This window comes from Triticum aestivum, chromosome 5D (assembly GCF_018294505.1).
Source record: "Triticum aestivum cultivar Chinese Spring chromosome 5D, IWGSC CS RefSeq v2.1, whole genome shotgun sequence".
NCBI classification, from domain to species: domain Eukaryota; kingdom Viridiplantae; phylum Streptophyta; class Magnoliopsida; order Poales; family Poaceae; genus Triticum; species Triticum aestivum.
Genome location: NC_057808.1, coordinates 370,112,989 through 370,125,031, shown reverse-complemented (window position 1 = coordinate 370,125,031; position 12,043 = coordinate 370,112,989).

Sequence of the window (12,043 nt, the reverse complement as noted above, 5' to 3'; positions counted from 1 at the left end):
ATGGAACCTCGCGACACCACATGGGCCGCCACTCCCGAGTTTAAATCCGGACCTCCAATGCGGCTTGCATCTTGGATTAGCAAGGGCCTGGATTGGGCGTCGTCCGATGAGGTGATGATGCTGCAGAAGCGCATCAAGAATATGATAGAGAAGAACACCACTCTTGCTGATGTGGTCCAGGTGATGCTTTTTCGCTGGATTCTCCCCTGCCAGCGCCGGCATCTCCACATGTGGGAGTTCAATCCGGCTGGCCCTCGGACCCTGCAGCGATTCTTTGGCACGACGCACGAAGATATCTGGAAGCTGCTTTTCAAGGCCCAGAAGTTGTGGCCGGAGACGACCGAAGACATCGGCCTCGATTGCGCTCATCCGGCCACTCTAGTAAGTTTTATGATTTCCGAACATAACTTCAATTTGTAACCTCAAGGGGTATGCTGAGCATTCCATTCTTCCCTCAGGGTTGGGCAAAGAAGGCGGAGCGGATCCGATGTCCGGCTCCGCTACCCGAAGACCCAGTCATTCCTGTGCTAACGAGGATGCTGGTCCCGGCACCGTACCAGGCGCCGGAGAAGAAGGCCAAGGAGGCCAGAAGTGGCCTCCGCCGTAAGGTACTTCGGACGCGGTGTCCGGAGATACCGAAGCTCTCTCCTCCCACGAGGGAGATGAAGACGAAGAGGAGGAGGAGGAGGAGGAAGAGAGCAATTCTCCCCTCAAGGAGATGAAGAAGAATAGGGCAGCCTCCGCCGACCTAGAGGCGGAGGCATCCAAAAGGGGGAAGATATCCCTCTCGGATGGCTCGGACTCGGATGCCGAAGCCAATCCCTAGTGGCGCCCAAGGGCGAAGCCTCTGGCCGAATCGTAAGTATTCCAAGATACTATGAATATGCCCAGCCTTTTGCAAATTGTAGGATAACATATCATTTATGTATTTCAGTCCGGCCCGTGATCTCCCCCAACAATCATCGTCTTCGGGGAACTCTTTGGCGCCGGAGACGATGGAGAACGAAACGCCTTTGCGAGCCTCCCCGCCACATGCCGCGGATGACACCGAGGTGTTATCCCAACGGACCTCTCTGGGCCAGGGAGAGGTGCGGAAGGCCGCTGATACAGCGCCAGAGGGTAATGCCTCGGCTGCTGAGAACATGGGGGGCACAGACCCCATGGAAACTGACTACGGGGGGCCGGACCAGTCTAGTCCCCATCCGAATACCATTCCGGAGACCCACACGACTCCGGAATTGAGCGAGCAGCCCCCTTTGAAGGAGGGGGAGTCACTACAAAAAAAAAGACACATCCGTGACATTTTGGGCCGAACGAAAAAAATTATGTCATACTTATGACACTTCTATGACGATAATTGTGACAAAACCCGGTATCATCATAGATGTGGTGGGATCCTACTTCTATGACAAAAAATCATGACAGAAAATGGGCTTTTCGTCCTGGGCGGGCTGGAGACACAGCTGCATGACATTCTTTGGGCCGTCCATGATGGAAAAAACCGTGGTAGAAGCGAGGGCGAGGAAAATATCGGGGTGTTCCCGGTTACTGTGGGTGGTCGGGGCCGAGCGATGCACGGAGGTTTGCGCGTTTCTCTCATACACGCACGCGCGTGGGTGCGAGGCGTTAGGCTCTAACTGAACCCGAGCGAGGCGTTCGCCTACTGAACCCGAGCGATCGATCGATGGCTGTTAACTGAACCCGATCGAGCGATTCCTTCGCTACTGCTGCTAACTGAAGTCGATCGATGCTGCCTCTGGATGAACAGTGAGCGTTGCTGGGGGGTTTGGATGAACAGTTCCCGGTGGGGGTGGATGAACAGGACCCCGTGGTGTTGCCTCTGGATGAACAGGACCCCGATCGATCGAGCCGGTTGGGGCTGGATGAACAGGACCCCGTGGAGGGCTGGATGAACAGGACGACCCCGTGCAGGGCTGGATGAACAGTAGATGGTGGAGGGCTGGATGAATAGTAGCCCGTGGAGGGGTGGTTGAACAGGAGCCCGTGGAGAGGGCTGGTTGAACAGTAGCCGGTGGAGTAGCGCGCCGTGGAGGCTGGATGAACAGGAGCCCGTGGATGAACAGTCGCAGGTGGAGGCTGGAGGAGGTCGACGCTGGATGAATAGTAGCCCATGGAGGCTAAAGGGGGTCGACGGTGGAGATGAACAGTATCCCGTGGAGTCCCGTTTTGCGGTACGCCACAACCATCCCGATGAACAGGACCCCCGTTTCGACCGTAGCGCTCCAACACAAGTTCGTCTCCTTCGTTTTGCGGTATGCCACACCCCTCCCGATCAACAGGACCCCGTTTCGACCGTAAGAGGTCCAACACAAGTCCGTTTCCTCCATTTTGTGGTACGCCAGACCCCTCCTAATGAACAGGATCCCGTTTCGACCGTGGCCGGTCGAACACAAGGCCGTTTCCTCCATTTTGCGGTACGCCAGGCCTCGTTTCCATCGGCTGTTCCGTCCAAGCCCTCCCGATGAACACGACGACGCATTCCGTTCCGACCCAGCCGGTTGGCTCCCCATGAACACGACGACGATGCAGTTTCTCCTTTTCGACCCAGCCATGTACACGAGCCCTAGCCGTACGTATGCGCGAGTAGGCGTTCGAGACCCAGCCCGTTTGTACGTACGTGGCCGTATTTTCTTTCTTGCACATTGTCGCTGTACGTACGTGTACATGCTACGTGCACGCCTCTACTACGACACGTGTGAGGGTGTCCCGGATTAAGGGTTCCTCGGGCGTCCGGCCTGATATCCATGGGCCGGACTGATGGGCCGTGAAGATACGAAGACCGAAGACTATATCCTTGTCCGGATTGGGCTTTCCTTGGCATGGAAGGCAAGCTAGGCGACCAACTATGAAGATTCCTTCTTATGTAACCGACCCTATGTAACCCTAGATCTCTCCGGTGTCTATATAAACCGGAGAGCATAGTCCGGATAGGACACATTCATTACCATATATTCACATAGGCTAGACTTCTAGGGTCTAGCCATTACGATCTCGTGGTAGATCAACTCTTGTAATACTCATATTCATCAAGATCAATCACAGGAAGTAGGGTATTACCTCCATAGAGAGGGCCCAAACCTGGGTAAACATCGTGTCCCCCGCCTCCTGTTACCATCGATCCTAGACGCACAGTTCGGGACCCCCTACCCGAGATCCGCCGGTTTTGACACCGACATTGGTGCTTTCATTGAGAGTTCCACTGTGCCGTCGCCAAGAGGGTTGATGGCTCGCCTTGTTTTCAAGGATAATATCATCTCTGGAGGGGCCCTGGCCCCAGGCCAAACCCTCCGGCTGGGCGGCTTCGTCATGACCGCCGGGTCGGCCCTTAAGCCGACGATGACCTCTCAAGTCATAAAAAATCGCCTCCGCGTTGATCCCGAATACTCCGCCCGGATGGATCCGACGGAGTTATCGCCGTTAAACGAGCTCCTGGATCGCATGGCCGCCCTGGGGGTCGCTGCAGACTACGATCGGGTTGAGCTTAAACCCGACCAGAGAGAAATTAAAACTCCGCCGATCACCCATCAGATAGCGGTAGTCGAGGAGCGGAGCAACTCTTCTACTATATTGAAGACGAACTATGTTCGGATCTCCGATTTTGAAGGGCCGGATATTCTCCGGCAGAAAGGCATGTCCCGTCCCCCGAACATGGAGTCGGATGATGAGCCTAAAGAATCAGTCGATATCCCGGAGCCCGAACTGCCAGGTCCGGTAGATCTCCAAACTCCAAATCCAAAATCGGGTCAGGGTTCGGATTTCGTTCCACCCACCCGGACATAAACGCTCTCATGAGCATCAAACAACAGTCTCAGGAAACGGTCCACCACTTCTGGGCCAGATTCCTCCTTATCAAAGATAAGGTAAAAGATTGCCGCGACAAAGACGTAATAGCAGCATTCTGCAACAACTACGCGGACGAAGGTATCCTCAACGCCATCAATCGCCGCCGCATACTAAAGTTCGCTGACTTAGCAACTATCGTAGAAAAGTACAGCGCGATGGAAAGCGCGTGGAAAACTCAGGCAACTCGCTGGGAACCGACGGTCCCAACCGAACTCATCTTACAGTCGAAGAGGACGCACCCTCGTGGCACGCCCAGCCGAACGGTCAAGAAACATAAACCCATCACGCTACGCGGCACCGTTCTAGAGGGATGGCTCAACGGCTCATGCAAAATACACACGACTCCGGATACCGTGGCAACCCACAGCCTTAGAGCATGTTGGATACTTCGGCATGTAGCCAAAAGCGGCGAGGACATCCTTATCAAGGATACCCCAGAGCAACACCCTCTAGCAAACGATGACACTAGAGTATTGACAGTCTTCGAGACATTCGCTTCAAACAATAAGCGTAAAAGGGCACTGCGCGATCTTGCCGAAGTTTGCCAGGTCACCGCAATTGACCCCTGGAACGACACGACAATAACCTTTAACGCCAGTGACGAACCCAAATTCAGAACAGTCCGAGCGCCAGCTGCATTAGTCCTCAGTCCCATCGTGGACGGTTTTCGACTTACAAAAGTCCTCATGGACGACGACAGCGGACTAAACCTCATTTATGAGGACACGCTCCACAAGATGGAAATAGACAGGAGCCGCATTGAGAAAAGCAGCACGACCTTTCGAGGTATCATTCCCAGTCAGGAAGTGCGGTGTGCGGGAAAAATTACACTTGATGTGGTATTCGGCACGCCAGAGAATTATCGGTCAGAAGAAATAACTTTCCAGGTGGCCCCTTTCAACAGTGGATACCACGCCCTGTTAGGGCGAGAGGCTTTCATGCGCTTTCAAGCCATACCTCATTATGGGTACATGAAGCTAAACATGCCCGGGCCTAATGGAATAATCACCCTCGTCAGCGATCCGGACATAGCACTCCGCGCCGAGAACAAAACCGCATCCCTGGCCCTGGAAGCGCTATCTGAAGCCCTCGCGGCCGAAGAATTAGTTGCACTACGCTCCACAGTGGATAGGGACGATGTGATCCTCGACAAACGCCCCAAATCCACCTCATTCAAACCAGCAGAAGAAATAGTCAAATTCCAGGTCCACCCAACGGACCCCAAGAAGACAGCATCTATCGGAGCTCAACTGACACCAACAGTTGACACCGCACTACGAGAGTTCCTGCACGAAAACTGGGACATATTTTCCTGGCACCTTTCAGATATGCCAGGGATCCCACGCAAGTTGGCCAAACATAGCCTCAACATATTAAAGGATTTAAACCAGTCAAGCAAACACTGCGGCGCTTTTCCGAACCCAAGAGACAAGCCATGGGGGAGGAGCTGGCCAAGCTCATCGAGGCAGGATTCATTAGAGAAATCAAGCATCCGGATTGGCTGGCAAACCTGGTGATGGTACCAAAGAAAGATAAATCCTGGCGCCTGTGTGTCGATTTCAAGGATCTCAACAAGGCTTGCCCTAAGGATCCTTTTCCCCTTCCCCGCATTGATAAAATCATTGACGCCACCGCAGGACACAACTCACTGTGTTTCCTCGATGCATATTCCGGATACCATCAAATCAAAATGAAGGAATCCGATCAAGCAGCAACAGCATTTATTACCCCATACGGGCCGTTTTGCTTCAACACCATGCCTTTCGGGCTCAAGAACGCCGGCACCACCTACCAGCGCATGATCCAAACATGCCTCGAGAAACAGATCGGCAAGACGGTAGAAGCTTACATTGATGACGTCGTCATTAAGACTAGGCACGTCTAGACACTAATAGACGACTTATGTCTCACGTTTGACAACCTCCGGGCATATGACATTAAGCTCAACCCGGAGAAGTGTGTCTTCGGCGTCCCCGCTGGAAAACTGCTGGGCTTCATAGTTTCCAATAGAGGAATCGAAGTAAATCCGGCTAAAATCCGAGCTCTGTCATAGTTAGCTACACCAACATACCTCAAACAGGTCCAAAAACTGGCAGGATGCGTGGCAGCACTAAGCCGCTTTATCTTCAGACTAGGAGAAAAGGCACTCCTACTCTATCGCCTCTTACGGCGCACGGATAACTTCGAATGGACAGACGCAGCGACTGCCGGACTGGAGGAAATAAAGACCCTCCTAGCAAGCAATCCAATCCTGGCTGCACCAAACGCATGCGAACCCATGTTGTTATACATATCGGCAACACATCAAGTGGTGAGCGCCGTGCTCGTTGTCGAACAAGAACAGGACGGACACAAATTTCCGCTCCAAAAGCCGGTATACTACGTATCCACCGTCCTCACACCATGCAAATCCCGGTACCCTCACTGTCAAAAGATAGCATATGCAGTCTTCATGGCATCTCAAAAATTGCGACACTACTTTCAGGAGTGCTCGACCACGGTGGCTTTCGAAGTGCCCCTCAATGATATAATCAACAACCGGGATGCAACGGGCCGGATTGCCAAATGGGCCATTGAGCTCCTGCCATTCGACATCACGTACAAACCACGTCGAGCCATCAAATCCCAGGTACTGGCTGACTTCATCGCCGAATGGACAGAGGCCGAACTCCCTAAAGAGTACGGCGCATGTTCCAACTGGGTGATGCATTTTGACGGCTCCAAAATGTTGGCAGGACTGGGGGCGGGCGTCGTATTAATGTCCCCCACAGGAGATATCGTCCAGTACGTACTCCAAATATTATACACAGACTCCAACAACGCAGCCGAATATGAGGCCTTGCTACATGGCCTTCGGATGGCCGTATCAATGGGCATACAACGCCTGGAGGTGCGCGGGGACTCAAACCTCGCAATATCCCAAATTAATGGAGACTTTGATGCCAAAGATCCAAAGATGGCAGCTTATCGCAATGCCGTCTTGAAGATGTCGGCTCGATTCAAGGGACTCGAATTTCATCACGTCGCCCGCGAAAGTAATCAGACGGCAGACGTCCTTGCTCGCATTGGCGCTAAGCGCGACCCCGTCCCACCTAACATTTTCCTTGAAAGGCTCTTTAAGCCATCCGTGGTGTGGCAAGGGGGAGATAGCAACGACAGTCCCGTTCCGAACACAAACATAGATAGCGAACACGCCGATATCATCGGAGGCTCAGCCACCGAAATAACACCATCGGCCCACCTCATCATGGCAGTAATTGCCCCGTGGACCGAACCATTCTTGGCCTACTTTAATAGGAAGGAGCTCCCAAAAGATCAGAATGAGGCTCGCCGCATAGTCTGGCGTTCGAAGGCCTATAAAGTTCACGAGGGAGAGCTCTACAAGAAAAGCACTCCGGAGTCCTTCAAAGGTGTATCTCCGAGGAGGAGGGGCAGCAACTCTTGGCAGAAATTCACGCCGGTCTCTGTGGGCACCACGCCGTAGCCCGGGCACCTGTCAGCAAGGCCTTCTAGACAGGATTTTATTGGCCTACGGCCCGGGCAGACGCACAGGACCTCGTCCAGCGCTGCGTTGGATGCCAATTCTTCGCCAACCAAAGCGATATGCCCCCAACCGCCCTACAAACAATCCCCATTACATGGCCCTTTGCGGTCTGGGGCTTGGACATGGTTGGACCCCTTAAAGGGGGAAGCCATAAGAAAAAATATCTACTGGTCATGGTGGACAAATTCACCAAGTGGATAGAGGCTAGACCAGTCAAAACGGTCGAGTCCGGACCGGTGGTCGCATTTATATCCGATGTGGTGCACCGTTATGGTGTACCGCACAGCATCATCACTGATAACGGTTCCAATTTCACAGCTGATGAGGTGAAAACCTGGTGTGCTGATCTGGGCATTAAGCTTGATTACGCCTCTGTCTACCACCCGCAAACAAACGGTCAAAGTCGAGCGAGCTAACGGTCTTATTATGAGCGGCATCAAACCCAGGCTAGTGCGGTCTTTAAAAGAATCAGACAAACACTGGGTCAAGGAGCTTGACTCCATACTCTGGGGGCTGCGGACCACGCCCAACCGTACTACTGGATACACACCTTTCTTCATGGTGTACGGTGCAGAGGCTGTATTGCCCTGCGATATTATACATGACTCACCTCGAGTGTGTATGTACGAAGAGAAAGAGGCCGAGTTGGATCGGCAGGACAGCTTAGACGCCCTGGAGGAGGAGCGCGACGTCGCCAAAGCCCGTTCAGCATTTTATCAGTAGCAGGCTCGAAGATATCAAAGCAGAGAAGTACGGGCCAAGACTTACAATGTTGGCGAACTCGTTCTACGCCTGCCGGAGAAGAAAAAGGACAAACTAAAGCCCAAATGGGAGGGTCCCTTCATAATTGACGAAGTTCTTACCGGAGGAGCGTACCGTCTTCGTGACGCGTCAGACAATCGCCTAGAGCCGAACCCCTGGAACGCGGCCAGACTCCGAAGGTTCTATGCCTAACGCCAAACTCTTTGTTAGTCTCCTTCTCCCCTATAGTTTCCATTACTTTTTCTCCCTTTTACACAATTCCTTTTTTCGCTTTAACAGAAGCTTGTTAATACTATTTTCCGAGCATCAAGCTCATCATACATACGTGTTCTTCCCGTATGTCTTTTCTTCACCATTATATGCATCGATATGACTTAAGTTTTGGCCAAGCTGGGTTGCCTGGCTCCTGTGCTTACCCCTACGTTCCCGATTGTTCGGCTAGGTGGTAAAGGGAGCACCTCTGCGATTGTTACTGCCGGGTTATCCAGATGTGTACCTCAGACTGGGTGAACCCGAAAGCTAGCGTTCTTAAGGGAATATTCGGTCGGTGGATGAAAAATACTCTTTGCACTCACTCTATTGTGAACCCCCAGAAGCTATACACACTGTGATTTTTACATCATAATTTGGACATGTCTACTAATGCATGCACACCCAGGGAAAGGAACCCTTAACGGAACTATTCTCCCTGGAAGATGTTTCTTACAATCTCAATGTAATATAACATAACTAGCCGGATACAACTTGTCTGTTCAAGCAACTATGACCCCTACACCTAGTTTTCCAAGCATAGCCCGGCCTATTCGGTCGCGAGGGTATTCGGAAACACTCCGCACCATCGAGTCTGGAGGTTGAAGCGAAAAGGTCTGCCATGACAAATGCTATACAATTCAGCTAGAATTACATAGGGTAAGGAAAGTACATAGTCACTGGGACTCAAACATTTCCTTCTCTATACCGTCCAATAGGCGGTCTAACTTACAATCCTGTTGGGAATATTTGGCGGCCACCTCTACTTGGTCATACACTAAACTAACGGGAATTTCTTCCCCATTCGACCCTAGCGGTCCGACCCGAGCCATGTGATTAGGATCAAGCTTGGTATACCGAGTTTTCACCATGGTCCAAGCTTCTCGCGCACCCTCTCGACAAGCCGATATCTTCCATAATCGGATACGCCGCCGCGCTCCTTTGAACAGCTCTACAAGCTCCTCCATACTTCCTGGAGGGGAGGCGGATGGACATAAGGCCTTGGCAACACTCCGCATGGCCAGCCAAGCATGCTCGTGCACCTGCGACAGTCTTTGCAGCAGATCACCAGCTGATCTGGACACCTCCTCTTCAGGACGGCCCATCAATATACTTGCAATCATAATTATATCAGTTCTATCTATCTCCGAACTACTTTAACAATAGTTCGGACACATACTGAATATGCTGCCCCGCAGCTTCTTGTTCTCCTTCACGGAATCGGCTAGCTGGGCCCGCACATCCTTCAACTCTTCGCCTAGCTGGGTTTTGCAATCCTGCAACTGGTTTTTCTCAACAATGGCCTACTTCAGCACACGTTCGCCCGCAGTATGTAGCCTCTTGGCTTCTTGTTCATTCGCTTGCGCGACTTCCAGCGCCTCTTTGAGTTCCTCTGACAATCATGTCATGATATAGGCAGGGCTGTTAGCATTAATGGCATATGATTATATTTTCTCGATGGAGGGGAAAATTACCAGGCGACACCTTTTTGGACTTTTCCAGTTCGGCGGTAGCAGCATTTAGCTGCGCCCGACATTGTTCCAGCTCTTGGGTCAGCAGGTTGTTCTTCTCTGTAAGAACCTGGTCATACAATGGTCCTTAAATCAGTTGTACCAACTGCTTTCAGTCCCGGGGGCTACGGGTATATGGCTATCCTTTTTTGACAAAGAAAACTTACCTGCACATCTGTCAGATATTGCCTTGTGGCTTTTCTAAGCCCGTCTCGAGCAGCTCGGATGTATGCATCGCCCGAGCTAAAGGCATTAAATGCCTCGTCCGAGAACTTCGGGTCTCGTAAAATAGCTCTGCAACACCGATGATTCATGGCGCTCTCTACTTCCGAGTTGGTAACAGACATATTGTCCGAACCCTCCACCGAAGGGCAGTCCGGCTTTGTTCCTACATCAGCTCCCGTCTCCCCGACTGGATCTAAATCTTGGTTGCTGGGAGCGCGGCCGGCCGGACCCCCGGACACAGTTCGACGAACCTTTTTCCTGTAATCAAACAGGCGCATAGGTCACAGTTGGACACGGCCACTGAAAAATATATTTATTCGTACCTCCTCGACGAGGGCCCGGCGGTGCCTTCACCGGCCCTCCTCTTCGAAGGCCTGCCCGACGCAGGAACCAGTTTCCTCGGTATCGTCAAACGCCTCCCCTGTAGAACGCGCGACAATGCGGTGGGTGAGGCAGAGTACGAGCACCCTTTCAAAGGAGGTGTTTCTTGATTACTTACCTGTGAAGCAGGAAGAAGACCGGGGTAGTCGGCGATGATGGCCACTTCTGTGCCATCATAGCTCGTCTGGTAAAACACCCCCTCCGCGAGCACCACAAATATATCCGAATCCTCTTCAAACCCGGGATCAAGCTCCCGGTTGTGATCCTCCGGCTGTGGGGCGGGACTATAAAATCCCTCGGTGACCTTTCGCCAGTGCTGTCATAAGCCAACAAACTAGAAATTTATCAAAGGCAATTTGGAGATGGAAGGAGTAAAAACAGAGGGGTTGGGCCTTACCCAACTGGGAGGGTTATACATAGAGTACCCGTCTCTGAGCTTGATGCGAAGAAATTCCTTTTCCTCCCCTTTGAACAGTTCAGCTAATATCTTAGCCAAAGCGGCAGGGGTATCCGGACCTTTCCGGCCATAGCGAGAGGCGTCATCCTCCCCATTGTAGTGCCACATGGGAAGCCCTCTGTATTGGAGCGGCTGAACCCCTCGTGCTATGGAGATCGCCATAACCTCGATTACTATGAGCCCGGACTGAGCGAGCTCTTTTATCTTGCTCATCAGCTGACGAACCTCCGCACCGTCTTCTTCTTCAAGACTCCGGGGACGCCAACTGTGGCGTTTCTTCAGCGGGACGCCCGCAAATTCGGGAAGACCCTTTCGAACCGGGTCGGGAAGCGGGACATCCTCAATATAGAACCATTCGGAGGGCCATCCATCTGGTGCCTTCCTTGGTGTGCCGGATGGATATCCGGTATCAGCGACGCGCCACACTTCGGCTCCGCCCACCTCAAATATTGACCCTCCGTGATTGCGCGGGACGAGGCAGAACAACTTCCTCCACAACTCGAAATGAGCCTCGACGCCCAGGAATAGTTCACACAAAGCAACGTAACCCGCGATGTGCAGAATAGAGGCCGGACTGAAGTTGTGCAGCTGGAGGCCGTAGTACTCCAGAAGTCCTCAGAGGAACGGATGGATTGGAAATCCAACGCCTCTTAGCAGGTAGGGGACAAAACACACTCGCTCTCCCCCAGACGGATTGGGGAAATCCTCTGCCTGAGTCCCCTCATTGAAGGAAGCTAGCCCCGTCCGAACAGGGACTAGATCTGCAAGGGGAAGGAATCCCTGCGTTTGCAACTTCGTCAATTGGCTATGAGACACAGAACACCTCTCCCACTCGCCTTTCTCTGGGCCGGGATGAGCGGAGGAGCTGGGAACGCTGGCCATGCTGGCCATGCTGGAATGGTCTCTCCTAAGAAGTCTCTGGGATTTCTTCTGCGTAGCGCTGAATGGATCTAGGATCCAATCTCTTTAAATAGGCGCTCTTCCTTGCGTAGACGGGGTGTTATTCGCAAAAATACCCAGACTTTCCACATTCGCTCGACACATGGAGGA